Source organism: Alligator mississippiensis, chromosome 3 (assembly GCF_030867095.1).
Source record: "Alligator mississippiensis isolate rAllMis1 chromosome 3, rAllMis1, whole genome shotgun sequence".
In the NCBI taxonomy this organism is placed as follows: Eukaryota; Metazoa; Chordata; order Crocodylia; family Alligatoridae; genus Alligator; species Alligator mississippiensis.
Window position 1 is genome coordinate 279,818,689 of NC_081826.1, and position 16,410 is coordinate 279,835,098.

The 16,410-nt window shown below is 45.0% G+C and overlaps 1 protein-coding gene and 1 long non-coding RNA gene across 10 annotated transcripts in view; one reads left to right on the top strand and one right to left on the bottom strand.

The window, feature by feature from the left end:
- Window positions 1-16,410, top strand: part of PRLR (prolactin receptor) — a 230,990-nt gene that overhangs the window by 145,343 nt on the left and 69,237 nt on the right. The gene's annotated exons all lie outside the window — the stretch shown is intronic.
- On the bottom strand, window positions 3,406-14,395 carry LOC109285301 (uncharacterized). Of its 2 annotated transcripts, XR_002093021.2 has the most exons (4): window positions 14,058-14,395; window positions 13,655-13,756; window positions 11,802-11,885; window positions 3,406-3,530 (listed from the first exon to the last, which is right to left on the bottom strand). It is a non-coding gene; the product is annotated as an uncharacterized LOC109285301 (long non-coding RNA). The 2 variants fall into 2 exon arrangements; XR_002093019.2 differs by lacking the exon at window positions 3,406-3,530 and having other exon boundaries at window positions 11,504-11,885.

Consider the following 16,410-nt stretch of genomic DNA (forward strand, 5'->3'; position numbering starts at 1 on the left):
GATCCCAGCACACAAGGCCTGATCTGACTTGTGGACTGGCCCTATGCCATTCGCCTGGCTTGTGTGACCAAAGGGATGAGCACCACTGGTAAAGACAATATATTGAAGGCATCCCTTTCAAGTGCCAGACATCCCTTTCAAGTGACATCCCTTTCAAGCAGCAGAATTGTGCAGCTTCCCCACCCTTTAGACTCGGAGCAGAATCCTATTTCACTTTTCATGCCCAAAGAGTAGATATCCAGTCATGAAATTGCCATTTTTGGCACTTGTACACAGCTTGTGATTCTATTCCACAAGCAGCATGCATGCATAAGCTGTGCTCTATCTGGGTAGGTACACAGCTCCATAGGAGCCTATACTGGGTGAGTATAAATCACAGCATTGTACGAAAAAACCATGTTGGTGGATGAACAGGAAATCCTTCCAATGCTTTAACCCGGTGGTCACCAACCAGTGGAGCTTGATCCACCAGTAGATCTTGGAGCCTCTTGTGGTAGTTCTCAGAGCCTCTTGGAGTCAATCCAAAGCTGGGGTGAGTGGCTGAGTGCCTGCATGACACATTATAATCTGCCTGACAACTGACTCCCCAGCCCAGCCTCTGGCTTCTTTACTTTTCATTCCATCCAGGAAGAGCACACACCAACTGCTGAAACTTCCTTAGCCTGACGAAGGGGTTTTGAACCCGAAAGCTTGCTTAATAACTATTCTCCAACTATTTGGGTTGGTCTAATAAAAGATTTCAGATTCACCCAAGGAACCTTGTCTGCCTATGTCCTTAGACCAACACGGCTACAACCTATACCCCTGCTTGCATGCACGCATGCACCCCAGCCCAGCAGGTCAGTCCATGGGGGAGGGAAGGGGCAGGAGCTAGATGGAGACCCCTGCCATGGGGGACAGTGTTGCAGAGGCAGGAGCAGGAGTAAGTTGAGTGGGGCCCCGGCTGGGTGGGGCGTACCAGCTGGGGAGACATGCCCCAAAATAATTTTTTATCCCTCTGCCTTGATCTGCACCCCCTTCCCTCCCCACAGACTTCCCGGCTGGGCAGTGTGGGGGGGGGGGCACACAGTAGATCTTGGGTTGCTTCTAAATGCCAAAGGTGATCGCCTATTTAAAAATGTTGGAGATCACTGCTTTAGCCTAATAGCTAAGTGATTAAGGCACTTGCCAAAGAAGTGGAAAACTTAAGTTCTAGCCCTGCTGTCTAGAATGAGGATTTGAACCCACATTGGCCTGATTTCCTAGTATGATGCTCTAGTCACCAGGCTGCCTACCCAGACCTTTCTCCAGGTTCTTCTTTTGAAGCTGGCTCCCTGGACAGCAAGGAGAGAGAAATATTTGGGGAAAGGAGGAAATGATCTAGCTAGAGAATGTGTGAGTCAGTAACATGGGCAACTGGTGCCTCCCGAGTCTGGGAGGGCACCAGATTGCCAATGCGGGGGTCTCCCAGTGGCCAACAGCTGACTGGGGGGAGGTTCCCCAGCAGCCAGTCACTGGGCAGGGGTGGCAAGTGCACTTCTGGGTTCGCAGCTGGCGTATCCAGGGGGAAGCACCCACATGCACCCCCCATGCATCACCAATGGCCAGTAAGATAGCTACTCCTTTAGAAGGCAGCTTGGTAGTGACTCCAACCTGACCCCTTGCATTTAATGGGGCACATACTTCCCCACTGCTCTTCCTCCATTTTATCCAATGAATAGTAAATGCAAGGTGCAGTAGCTCAGTTTCAGCTGGAGGACTAGACATATATGGGTTATTGCCTAACCCAGGGCTATCCCACTAGCAGCCTGTAAAGGGGCTCCCTCCTGGCTGTCACTACCCCTAGCGTTGTACTGGTTGCAACATTTTTGAACTGATAGGGATGAACTTCCACATCATAAAATGGTCCACAGCCTAACTATCATTTAGATAAGTAGATAGTTGTATTGAGAAACAGAAATGTATCTAAGAACCACAGCATAATACATTTTTTTTTAATCTCTGGAGGTGTATAAGCTTATTTTTAAAACCACAATGGAGAAAAGCCATAATTTCTCCATGTGGTTTCAAGAACCATTCCGTGCATTTTTCTGAACCTATTGTGAAATGAAGAGAACAAACGTAAACTCCATTTGTAGGAATAAATGCAGCCAAAGCAGGGACTTCTGTATTGAACAGAGGGGATAAAACAGAGTGCAGCACCCTATGGAGCCAGGGCTATGCAGAGGAAATCACCCTCCCACTGTGGGGTACTTAGGGTAGGAAAATGCAGGCAGCCTGGGACTGCCTGTATTCTCCAAGCAGGCACACCCAGGGTTTCAGGGGCCTGACTCTATGCTGCAGGAATCCCCATGCAAGAAAGGTTCCCAGGGCGTGCCTTCTCACTGCCATACCCTGGCTCAGGGCCTGGCCTACAAGCATAGAGGTGGGGATCCTGCAGGGGATTCCCACAGTGGGGGTATCGCACTGTTGCACCCTGACTGGAGGTGCAGCGCCTATGGCCACTGTCTTGCAGAATTGGGCTTCTGAATCCCTGGGGGTGCCAGAGGTCTGACCCTGCAGGATAGTAGCCCTGACAACATCTCTGGACACCAATGATGATGATCATCTGTGTCCAACCCAGCACAGCTGATTCCACTCAAAACATGACATCTGTTTATACCCAGTCATGTTTAAGGGGGATACTGATGGCAACTAACTGTTAACTACAGTCTTCATATTCTTAGCTTTACTAAAACTGCAAGTATCACTTCCTGCTGTTTATTCAAAGTTGAACCTCTTCATTTTAAGAATTCTGGAGTTTTCATGATTCAAATAGGAGCATTTTAAAATTTCTTGCTTGAAATTCTAGACCAGAATTTTCTGGAGTCCGCAATATTCAGATAGTTGTGTCAGATCTAAGATTGGGTTTTATGCATGCAAGTTTAAATAATAATACACATAATTTGATCAAGCATTTGAGCCCACTACCAATTTTCCTTGTAATTGTGAACTGTTCCCTTCTTGTAATAACATTTTCTTGGTATGAGTGAAGATAGTGCATGACAGGGTACATAAGTTAAGTCTGCATTATGAAGCTTATAAAAATCAATCATATGAAAGAAAAACATATTGGTATATGCTCTCAGTCATATTCATAATTTATATCAACATCAATAAAGGAAATTTAGCACTGCCTTTAAATGAAGACATTAAAGTCAGCTCTACTATGGACTTTATGAATTTGTGTTGTAATACTGACAAATGTACTCAATTCTGGTTAAAATAAGTTAAAGTTAATAAATTAAATAAGTTCAGTTAAAATAAAAAGCTTCATAAGGCAATATAATCAGCAACTAAACCCACAATTTGGAAAATAATCCAAAAGATCTGTTGGTGTCTTGGATAAAATAGATCACTCCATTAATAATTTCCAACCACTGTCAATTCAGATTTTAATTTTTAATATTCATCTGTCCCATCCCACAAATCAAGCTCAGGTGAACTGTAGAAGATAAATGTTTTTCTTTGTTTTGCTTCTACTCACATATTTGGCTCACCACAACACAAGCCTTTGAAGGTGTTGAAGAAAGAATAAACAAAGGAAGAATGAATAGGAGTGACACTTTTATAAGCTAAAACTGTGCGCCTTTACATGGTAATTAACAAGGAAAAGATGTGACTACAAAAGGAAAGGAGACCAGTGAGAACACATGGGTTGACAACAGTATTTCCCTTGTCAAAAAGCTGGAAATCCGAACCCCCCCCCCCCCCCCCCCCCCCCCCCATAAACCCCACCAGAAAAAGCCACTCTAAGGTACTGGATTTGATTTCCTTCTCATGCCAACTTTGTACATTAGTGCAACTCCATTAATTTTACTGGTTTGCTCCTGATGTCTGTTGGAGCTTAGTAAATGAGAGGACATTCCAGATAATAAAGTAAAATTTAACCTTTCAAAAGAAGTTGCCAGCGAGGCATGAAGCAGATCACAGGGAAGAAACGTCATGCTTATGTTGCAACAGATCAAACTAATTGATTTTAAAATATTCAGCAAACTTGCACTTCTACTTTCCCTATTTCATGAAGTTCCAGCATACAAAAGAAGTTACTTCACATTAATTACAAGAAAAATCAATGGGAAGATGCCAAAATATTTTGCATGTAATGGTATGATTGATATATTAATAATAAATACCATTCAATATTTACAATCTATAGCACAGCTTCCATCTGAGGATCTTGCAAGATATCTGAGGATCTCCTATAGATAGGGGTCTACTGAACTCAAGGAGGTGGCCTGCCAGTTTCATAGGCAGATCATGGGGCCAGCTGCCCTTTTTGCAGGCTGGTTGTGGCAGGTCCCCCCGCCATGCCCCTGATTAGCTGAGGAGCCCCGGCAGTCCTACCTCTCCCCACAGATTGCCAGATGGCGTGAAACTCCAGCTTAATTGTTTAAAAAATGTTTCCTTTAATTGTTTCTGCAGGCTTAATCAGGGGATTAAGTGTGCAGAAGCCATTAATTGACGCATTATTAAGCAATCTAAGCATTTAATTAAACTCTAAACTGAAATATCTTATGAAATTTAAGCTATACACAACATGAAGTGTAACTAATACCAGCTATACACTGTATTAAAGGACACTGTAAAAAGGAGTTTACTCAATGCTAACCTTGAGACAGGTAATTCATGCTAGCTAATAAATGCTAGCATGCTGCATCCAGCGACAGTAGCTGCAAATGTTCTCTGTCTGTGGAGTGAGCATTTGTCCATACGCTGAGATGGCACGCACATGCAGCATCCACTGAGTTCATTGCAATGGTGAAACAGCATTTTGCCAGGGACTAGAGAAGTGAGTTCCAAAATACAGGCACAGGCAAAGGCATCCAGCGTTCTTTGATGAAGTTCACATAAGCAGCATGTTTGTTGTCATATTCTTTCTACCATCCAGGGATTATTTACAGTAGCTGAGGGTCACAACTCAGAACAGACACCTGGCTGCAGTCTAAAATGCAAACGACACTAAGGAAGGAGGCAGCCACTTGTCTGAACCATGGTGGCAATGACAGGTTGTATGTGTAGTACTGGTTCAGCTTCACAGCTATTGCCTGGAACAGTTCTTGTCTCCACTGGTTTTCATGAGGACAGGTTGGCAGTTCTTGTGATGCCCTGTCTTAGAGCCAGTTTATCAAATCTATCACTTTGTTGTGTGCAGCCTGCTGGTCTTCAAACCACGTTACAAGCTCCATGAAATGGGTGGCATTTTCAGCCATTTGATCTTGACTATCGCCCTGCCTTAAGAGATTGCACAGTTTAAGCATGCACTGTGCGCTGTGTGATTTCCAGCTCCTCAGTCACAAAGTACTGCATATGGTGGCATGGAAACAGGCCACGTTGAACCACAAATTCCACCTGGTGAGTACAGGCTTTGGTGGCAGTGGCACAGTGACATTTGAGTCCCCATTTTGACTGGCAATGGACTCCCTATACCAGACCTTACAGCCTGGACAGTGCTTGAAGGCTTTCTTGAAGGAGGACACCAGGCTGTCCACATCGGGGAGCTGCATGTGCCAGATGTCACTTAGTAAAGACAGAATGTGCGCCCTGCCGGTGACATGAACTGCGTTGGGCAGCATTCCACGGAGCATGTCAGACCAAGCCTTGCACACGTACGTGGGACTGTTGGGCAGGAATGCTGAGATCTGGGTAAATGCTAACCCACAGCTGACCGATACCTTCACTATGGCCTGAGACACAGCAGAAAAACTGACAGAAGTGAGATGGACTGACTCTGTTTGAAAAATAAGCAGGTCCTGCTCTGTCCAGCTCCCAGGTATAAATAAAATGTACAGCACATAGTTATTCTGAGGGTCAGTGACTTCAGCCTCCACAATGGAGAAGCGTTCATACATTTGTGGACTTTACATGTGAAGCAATCACTGCAGGGAGATAGTCTTGGGGAAGCTTGTTGGCACATAGAAAACTGCCAGCATTTGGCACATTTTGGTTCAGATATTCCTTCAAGTTTCTCCAGTAGGATGTTTGCTAGGGAAAATGCCGCCTCTTGCTTTGCCAAACTGCTCTCTGTGGTCCTTTTAAAGATTGAGGACGTGGTCACTTGTTTCTTGCTCTGCCTTCAGCCTCTGCAGCAGCCTTCTGCTTCATGTGCACCTCGGACGCTAGTGTTGATCTATACTGGTTTTCCTTGACTCATACAGAGCCATATTGCAGGCACCACAGAACAGTCTGCCTCCATCTGCATGCAAGGTCCCTGCAGGATACCGCCTTATACAGTCCAGGGCTGAAACGTATTTGGCTGTCTTGTAGGATTTCTTCTCAGTGTAAATACTGAATCTTCAGGCTGCAGCATGCTGTAGCAGCATGCCTGTGGCTGCTTTAAAAATTAGCACCAAAACCCTCTCACTTCCCTGACTGGCTCTGGACTAGCTCCTGTTCTGAGCCTAGGTCACAGGCTCAGCCTCTAATTAGCTCTCCCTCTCTCTCTTGTTCCCTCTCCCATCTTCCTCCCCTATCCCTGCCATGCTTCAGGACTGCTTGCCCTTTGCTCTGCTTGCCAGTAAGTTTTTTGGCATTTTTTGCAGAGCCCACCCAATTTCACATTTTCTGTGAAAAATGTGCAATCATGATTTTGGTAGGTCCCTACCTATAGAGAATCTCAGTTAGGATGAACTGTAAGTGCAAATGTATCTGAAAAGATTTCTAAGGTACTTGTAAAACTGATTTTCATTCATGTTCTAATGCACTGAGACTTGTTTAACAAATCATCTTTATTAGGCAACCTCCTCCCTTAAAAGACTGCTCAAAATATTAACACAACTGGAGTAAAAACAGTAAAGTTTGGAAGATTAGAGTCACACTGGGTACAGCTATGCTCTTCCTTTCATTAGAGGATAAGCTCTGTTAAGCAGTCTATTTATTGTCATTTCCTTAAATAGTCACTTAAGTATCACTGATTGAAAAACACAAAGACCAGATGTAACATTTTTAAAACACAAAACTTTCTTTTTACTCACATTATGGCCTAAAATATTTTTTAGAATCACTCTCTGAAAAGAGGATATTCCAGGAATACATGCATGACACAAGCCAAGTCAGTGCATCTCTACCCTGGGGTTGTTCTGCACATGCTAGCATGAAACCAGAAGCAATATAATCCCATTAGTATGGCGCTATACCTGGGCTCTCAGCAGAGCTCTTTAGTCTGGCCATAGTGCCAGGCTAATGCAGCCATGCTGCTTCTATTTCTGGAATTTGGACAAGCAGAGTTATGTTGGGATGTCTCTGTATTGCACTGCCTTGCAAGTTATAGGTATAGCCTTGCAGCTCAATTCTGCTTTTGACTGTGTCGACTTTACAGCTTGGAAGTGCCAGTACACTAAAAATAATTTGTATTCCTGCTCATTCATTTTGTCTAAAACCATGCAGTTAATTTACTGCAAATAAGTAGCACAGGATGCTTGCTATGATTTCTTTTATGGGATTCACTAGATTTGGTTTCCCATCCACCTCTCTTAAATAGCTGTTATATGCCTCAAGTTAAGGTGATCTGTCTGTTTTCGAGCAGATATTATCTTTGTGTGGGTTTCTTCTTGTGTTCAGGCAAACACCATTTGCTTTTCCAATTTGTTCTTGTCTGCTTATTTCTAAATGGAGTACATTCAGTGGTTGTTCAGAAATGTAGCTTCAACATGGCTTTCTTGCAGACACTTAGTTGATTTGCATTTTAAATATAAACCTTGTGTGTTTAATAAATAGCCCCTGGGCGTATCTACATGTGCAATTAATGCAAAGTAATAAACTCCAGAATTTATTGCTCCTCAGATTATTGCTCCCAGGCACTCTGTTTGATCATGTGCCTGGGAGCAATAAACTCCAGAGCAATAAACCCCCAGAGCCCCAGAACTCCAGGGTTTATTGCTGTTTGTATGTGCACCCAGGATCACAGCACACTGAGCTGGATTGGAGCAGCCCCAGCTTTAGTAGGGTGCTTCAGTGCAGGGCTAGCTAGCAGGCAAATCCCACATTTAAGCACCCTCATGCCCCAGCCAGCTGGGGTACTGTCTACACGTGTGCTGCTGCAGAGTACGTTTGTTTGTTAGTTTGTTTTCTGCTCCACAGCAGGACAGTACTTGTATTTACTTGTAAGTACTATCTTGCTCTGTAGGGCAGAGCTGTACTGCTACCCCACACATCCACAGGGGGTAGATAGTGAAATGACCTTCAGGGAAGGTTAGCTGTAAAATTAGCAGGGGTAAAATAAACTGTAACCTAAGAGGGAGTAACTGATGAATAAGCAGTTGTGGACCAAGCAGTGGCAGCACCACCAAGATGTGGTGAGGACAGTAGGTGGCCATGCTTACCCCACTGAAAAGCCACATACATTCTTTGACAGTGCTATGACATGGCACGTACAGGTCACCACTATATTAAGCCTGCCCAGACCCCCAGCTCTGTGTCTATAAGTCCTCACCAGAAGAGCAGGAAGTAGAAGATCTCAATGGCTATGAAGATGGATGAAGGCTGCAGCGGAATGAGATCCCCAGTTGCCTTGGTTTCCTTGCCGTTGGATTCAAGTCCCGTTCTGTCAAGAGCCATGTGGTAGCTGATGTGCAGCAGCTTCTCCATGATAAAAGAAGTCGTGCACAAGCATCTTCCATGAAAACCGCTTTTCCAGCACATTTCTCAAGCCCTTTGGTGACCACCTAATGGTGATGGGACCAGGATTGTGAAGTCTGGAAGCTCCTAGTCATGAACTGACACAACATTGTCAACTACAAGAAGGTTATCTACCACTTGGATGAGACAGGAGTACAAGTCAGCAGCTGTAACTGTGACTGAGCAGCCCTCTTCAGGCTCTACTCTGTTCACCCCAAATGGGGAGGGGACTAGAAAAGGCCCGTCTACCTTCTTCCTGACTGGATAACCATGTCCAGTGGGATCAGCTTTACTGCAGTCAAAAATACCAGCAAAGACACACCATCATTTTTGGGACCTAAAACATCAGAACCCTCATGAACAAGCCTAATAATGAATGCCCAGAGCACTGCATTGCAATCGTGGCCCAAGACCTCAGGTGGCACAACATTGATGTATCTGCACTGAGCAAGATCCAGTGAGTGGGAGATGGGCAGCTCAAAGAACATGGAGGCGGCTATACCTTCTTCTCAAAGGGTAAATAGGAAGGAGAACACTGACTTCACAGAATTGGTTTTGCCATTAAGAATGAACTCATAAACCAATGTAATTAGTTTCCTATCAGAATTAATAGGTATTGCGTGACTCCCCATGTTAAACTGGCAGGAAACCAGTATGCCACTGTCATCAGTGTGTACACCCTGACTCTTGATGCTGCTGATGAAACCAAGGAGGAATTCAGTGCCAACCTTGACCAAGTCCTTTCTGACTTTCTGGAGGGAGACAGACTTATTTTTTTCAGTGCTTTCAGTGCCAGAGTCAGAAAAGATTCCAACCTTCTGAATGGAACCATCAATAAGGAAGAAGTAGGAAAGGTTAACTCCAGTGGCATGCTCTTCTTGACCAAATATGCAGAACATGGATTCAGCATCACCAACACCCTATTCCACCAGAAAAACAGGTGCAAGAAATCATGACAACACCCATGATCTAAGCATTGGCACCTGATTGTCCGTGCCCAGGATCGCAAAGATGTCCTCATCACCCAACCTCTGCTAGAAGCTGATAATTGCTGCACTGATCCCTGACTTATCCACTTGGTTACGTCTCTCAAACTGGCTCCCGAATGATGGCTGCAGCAGAAGCAATGCTGATGGAAGACCAGTGGTTAAGGTCTCAAGGACCCAAGCAACAAAAAACTGGTGAATTCCAATCAACATCCATGAGAGAATATGAGCAGTGTGTAGGGTGTTGTTAAGTCCACCATCATCAGTGTCTATGAAGAGACACTTGGATTCTCTACTAGGAAACATCAAGACTGGTTTAATGAGAATGACCAGGAGATCCAAGAGTTGATCGATTGCAATCACAAGGCCTTTTGTGCTTGGCAAAACAACAACTCCAAGCAAAAGAAATTCAATCTCCAACAAACCAAGACAAAGATCTAAGGAGGACCCACAATATACAGAACAAATATTGGGAAGACAAGGCTAAGGAGATTCAACATCTTGCTAACATCCACAATATTCATGGTTTTTTCAGTGCCACCAAAGTCATCTGCAGTCTGAGCACTCGGGGACCAACCCCCCTGAGACGTAAGCATGGAAGACACCTGATCAAGGAAAGGGGAACCATCACCCCCCATTGGAAGGAGCATTTTGAAGATCTTCTCAATCAAGACTCTGCTGTTCACAGAAGTGCTCTCAACTCCATCCTGCAACAGCCAGTCAGACATGATCTCAGAATCTCTCCAACCCTTGATGAGGCGAGGAACGCCATCGAGCAGAACAAAGCATCTGGAATGGATGGAATCCCTGCAGAAATCTTCAAGCAGATGGAAGAGAAGCTCAGATCACAGCTTTATGCCCTTAAGGATATGGAAAGATGAGGAAATCCCAGATGACCTCAGGGATGCCATGATTGTGACAATCTTCAAGAAAGATAACAAGTCCAAATGTGGAAACTATAGAGGGATCACAGACATTAGGCGCTGGAAGGGACCTCACAAGATCATCAGGTCCAAATGTGGAACTTCCCATACCGGGAGTTGGGCCCAGGCCGTTTGAGTAAAAACCAAAAATTCTAACTGCTAGACCTTGATGTCCTCAACGGGAAAGATCACTGTGAGAACCCTCCTGAACCATCTACTTCCACTTGCTGAAGAGCAACTTCCAGAATTTTAGTGTGGGTTTAGGGCATCAAGAGGCAACTAACATGATCTTCACAGCTTGCCAGCTGCAGGAGAAATGCCAGGAACAACATTAAACCTTTCTACATGGCCTTCAACCTCATGAAAGCTTTCAACTGTCAGCCAGGATGTGTTGTGGAGGATCCTTTTGAAGTAGGGATGCCCACTGAAATTTGTCACCATTCCCTGCCTGCTCCATGACAGTATGCAATAAGTGGTTCTCAGCAGTGGATCTATCACAGGTCCCTTTGAGGTTAAAATGGAAGTTAAGCAAGGCTGCATCATCATTCCAACACTCTTCTCATTATCTTTGCAACAATACTACATCTGACCAGCAACAAGCTTCCAGCCAGTGTGGAGCTAAAGTACCAAATGTGTGGTAAACTATTTAACCTCAGCTGACTCCAAGCCGAAACCAAGACCACCCCAACCTCTGTCATTGAACTCCCAGTATGCTGATGATGCTGTACATATGCTTACTTGGTAGCAGACCTTCAGGCAATCATCAACACCTTTACTGAGGCACACAAAACAATGGGACTGACACTTAACATTCAGAAGACTAAGGTCCTCCACCAACAAGCTCCTAGGACATTTATTCACATACCTGTTCATGCTGCGATGCACTGGAGATCCAACCCATCGGAGCAGACTTTATTAATCAAGTCTGCTGTGCATGCAAGCTGACATGCCCAATACTGCATCACATGCATTCGTATAAACAGCAAAATGTGCATCAGCTCTGGAAAAATGGCAGCAGTGCAATTTTGAACTAAAACATCTTCAGTGAGTTTTAGTTCAAAGCACACCACCACTAACATTTTCTCAGCACTGACGTATATTTCACTGTTTATACAAAAGTGTGTGTCACGGTGCCGGGCGCTTTCAAACGTGCCTGGTGCTGCATTATGTGCACATCTAAAAATGCCTCTTATGAATAATCCCCAGCTCCGACAATCTAGATCCACAGCGAGACGCTGGAGAAGGTTGTTTCTCGTACCTCAGAAGCCATCTCTCACAGAATGTTGACATCAATGAAGAAATCCAACGTTGCCTCAAATCTGCAAGTGTGGGCTTTGGACACCTGAAGAAACCAGTGTTCAAAGTTCATGACATCAGATCCAAAACCAAGCTCATGGTTTCCCAGTGGCTGTGATCCCCACTTTGCTGTATGGAGCAAAATAGTTGGCCCCTACTGGCATAGTATAGTGATGCTCAATTTTTGCCCTGCAGGCCAGAGGAAGGACACAGGGCCAGTCCTCAGGCCAAATCAGGCTCTGCACTGTCCCTGTGCACTGGGATTAGGCCCTGCATTCCCTCATGCCAGGATTGGGTCCAAGGGCTCCACAGGGCCCCTGCTTTGCCAGGATCCAGCTCTTGGGGCCCTCTCACCTGGCCCTGCACACCCAGATCAGGCTCCGTGGCTCCTTGCACATATCTGGCCCACAGGCTGGGGGTTAATCACCCTTGGCCTAATGCACTGACTCGTACTATCACACTAGTTCCTCATGCTTCCCCTCCTCTATGTTACTTTGCCATCCCTTGTCCATAGTCTCTGTCTGGGGCAAAGACAGGAACTGACTTTTTTCATATTTATACAGTGCCTAGCACAGTGAGTTCTGGTCCATTACTTAGCTTCCAAGGCACAATAAAAATAATTAGTTAGATCTCAAAACCATATATTAAATAAGGTGTATTTTTCTCATGTTTGTACATACAATTTGCAAAATGTAATTGTTTTTCACTAGAATCCCTGTAACACACAACTTCTAGTTGAAAGCTTATAATAATAATAAATTGGATTTTTTTCCAGACAGTTATTTTCCACCACAAGCACTTATTATTGTTTCCGAAATTCATTCCTGTTGACTCATTATGGCTGAACTGTTTCTGAAAGAGCTTTTGTTCTCACAATTGTGCAGACTCATTATACTCGCTGGAATAGAACCTCAGCTATGGTCCAGCCATGGAGGGAGGAGGTACAAAGGTGTCTTTAAACTGCTCTAAACTCTCTGTATCCCAGAACCATAAAACATTGGTCAATCCCACTGTATGAACTAGAGCTACCTGAAAGTACCCCTGCTCTGTACTAACTGTCTATGATACTATGCCCATTCTGCTAGCCCCAGCAAAAGGGGTGGTACATAAGCCCCTACAGCAATTCTACCAGATAACACCCCCACCAAACAGGTATGAGCCTGACCCTATACTCCCCTATAAACTGCCATATTCAAAGTTGGCATGGAGCCCGTTTACCCAGTTCATAAGGGCTTCAGTCAGGTGCTCAATCTACATATACACTTCACACATTGCTGTAACTTGGGCATGGGTGGATCCAGGATTTTGAAAAGAGGGGTGCAGGAGCAGCAGCCAATGCTACAAAGTGGCTGCACCCCCACTCCCAACTTCCATCCTACTGGGGCAGGCAGACTGTGTCACAGCAGTTGGGGACTTTTTAAGTCCTTGAATCAGGTAAGAATCTCCACCACTCTTGGCATGCCATACTTTTCCCTCTGGGCTCAGCAGTGCCTCCCCTCCCCTCCTCTCCCCTCCCCTCCCCTCCCCTCCCCTTTCACTCCATGCCCCCCCCCCCCCAGTTCCCCCTACTCCACCTCTGGGCACACCCAGAGAAAACCACCTTCCCCAGCTGCTGTCCTTGTCCCACTGTAGCCAGGGCTGCAGGTAGCAACTGTGTGGGGGGCCAGGTTGAGTCAGAACAGCAGCAGCAAGCTGGGCTCCCCTTCTTGCACCCAGAGGTGCAAATGGAGAGTGGGAAGGAAGGGAATGAAAGGGGAGGGAGGTGCTGCTAAGCATGGAGGGGACGTGAGGGTGTGCTGGGGGAGGGATTCTTACCTTCTTTATGACTTTAAAAAGTCCCTGGATGTTGCTTTCATGGTCTGACTCTGCATGGACCCAGGCATCTGGGATTGCAGAGAAGTGAAGCTGCAAGTTACACTGCGGAAAGGAGAGTGGACAAAACCTCTGGATCTACCTTTGAACTTGGGTTGTCCTGACTGGAGGAATTTGCTGGGTACATTTCTTTCATTCTATGTTAGTGAGATCTATGACAGACAGACCAAGGTGTGTGGAGAAAAAATATGAACACAATGGTCTGCATATTTTGTAGACATTAGAGGTATATTGCAGTGCTATTTAGGATCAGTCTGTAGGTCAGACTCAAGCAGCCTGTTATGTGAACCACCATTCCCCATCTATTCTAGATCATACATTGTAGCCTGTACCAAAGCCTTCTTACCTCTTGAGCATGGCACCAAGCTGTGTCTGATTTCCTTGTGGATCCCTTCTTAAAATCAGTCTGCAGAAAATTTTGTTTCTGGGATTGTTTCTAGTTACAAGCAGTAGAAAAGGAAATGGGATGCAGGTCTTGTAAACAGGAACGGGGAATTGTGGGATTGATGCTGCCAGAATTGTGTTACTTACGACCTTCAGTGTACAACTAAGTTCCAAACACTTTGCAGAAAGAGTTGAGCTGGAGGTGAGCTTCCAGGCTTGAGCTGGGCTGCTGCTGGAGCTTGAGCTAAGAGGTTTATAGCATAGCTGGGCAGTGTGCGTGGGTGTGAGTAACCGATAAGTCTGTAAGTGTAGACAGAACCTCAACTGATCACAGAGGCTCTTCTTTCTCAGGAGTGGAGATTCTTATCTGAATCACCGTGATATACTACTGTGGTCTGAGGTGTAATATCAGTGAGATGTAATGCTCACTCTAGTTTGTTTTCAAAAGTAAGTGAAAATGCCTTTCAAACAGAAATGCCAAAGGTTATAGTTTGCTTTATAGCAGGGGGTTGGTGTTGTTGGGCAGAGTGCCAAAAAAATTGCAACATCTACTTGTAAGATGGGGTGCCAGGCAAACAAAACAAGAAGAGGGGTGGGGGGACTTGGCTGGATGCATTGTATATTATTATGGTTAATAATCATAAATATATATTTTTTGCAGTAAATACCAAATTTAAAAAAACACCAAAACTAACTACCTGGTGACAATAAGTAGAAGATCACATAGTACAAATATAAAGAGAAACAGGTGGATATTTTTTCCCTTTGCTATTCTGCTTTTTTTTTTTTTTTTTTTACTGTCAGTGCTTTGGGATGTCACTGACATGCAGGCAGCCAGGAGGCTGCAAACGGCTGCACCTGGGTCCACCGAGCCCGGCCTGGCTTGTTGCTGGTGGCCGGTGTGCATCTGCCTCAAGGCATATGGCAGGGGAGCCAGAAGGGCCTAATCCTTGTTCTGGCAGCACAGTCCTGGTCCCCAGCATGCATTCTGTCCCAAGGTACGTATTCACCTGCCACTGGCAATGAGACAGACCGGGACTGCACAGACCCCAGTGCAGCTGCTTGCAGACTCCTGGCTGCCTGCCACAGCCAGCCCAGGCGCTGAGCAAGCCCCTGCCACCTGCCACAGAAGTTTTACTCCGAGAAAACCTTGAGTCTGAAACAACTTTTCTGAAAAGAGCTGGCATGCCAAGCAAAATGTCTTCATGTGCCATGTTCTGGCACACGTGCCCCCGGGGGTTGCTGACCCTTGCTTTATAGATTAGCAACCTACATATTTTAAAACAGAAATGTCTTTAGTTCAGTAGAGAAGGGAACTTCTTTCAGAAATGGCAGACTTATTATTTTCCTTTTAGTTAGCCAAAGAAAAATTCCAGTTAATTTTCTAAAGAAAGTCAGATTGCTCCCAGGTTGACTATTTTTATGATATAGTTTCATAATTTGGCTATAACGTTCAAAATAACTGGAGAAAATGGTTTCTAATGGAACCTGTAGTTATTGGATGCTGCTTGTATAATTAAGTCTTTAAAAATTGATAAAGTAATCTAACTTTTACAATATCTGTTTTTCCATTCACTGATGAGTGAGTCATGGTCCATTAGCTTAAGTGCAAAACTGGGAATCAGGCAATGTTCAGTTTTAACTCGGGTTTTTACACATACTCCCCAGTGGAAGGTGAGATCTCTGGACCTCTTATAAAGTATCCTGCACCTTTCAGAACTCAGCCTGCAATTTCAGTGCCTCAGTTCTTCCATTTCTAAGGCTGCAAACAGACATGGCCCTTCTTGCACCAGAAGTTTTGTGATGGCACTAAATGTGAGCAAACAGATGTCCTTGTCCCTTGTTGCACCCCAAAATATTTGCACAACAGTTCCTAGTAAGAGTGCATGCTGCTTTATCGTGGAAGATGTCTGTTCACATATGACATGATCCCCCTAGCCCAGGGCTGCCCATACTTTTCAGCCACCCAGCACAGGCGGTTCTGGAGTATAAGTTTCACACTGCAGAGCAAGGGAACCACCTTGGGCTTCCCCGCTCTGTGCTTCCAGACACATGCCCCAGCTTGGGGACAGGCACAGGAGCCTTTGTCCTGCAAGATCAGATCCCTGAACCTCAGGAGCACCAGGGGCCTGATCCTGTGGGACAGTGGCCCTGCGTGACATTTGTAGCTATCAATCAGGATCAGCTGTTCTGGGACACATCATAGCATAGCCGATCCCACACAAAAACGGCATCTGTTTCTACCTTAAATGGGATTAATAATGCTTGCCTACTACCATCACAAGACTGTTGTAAGGAATGATCATGTAGTTTAA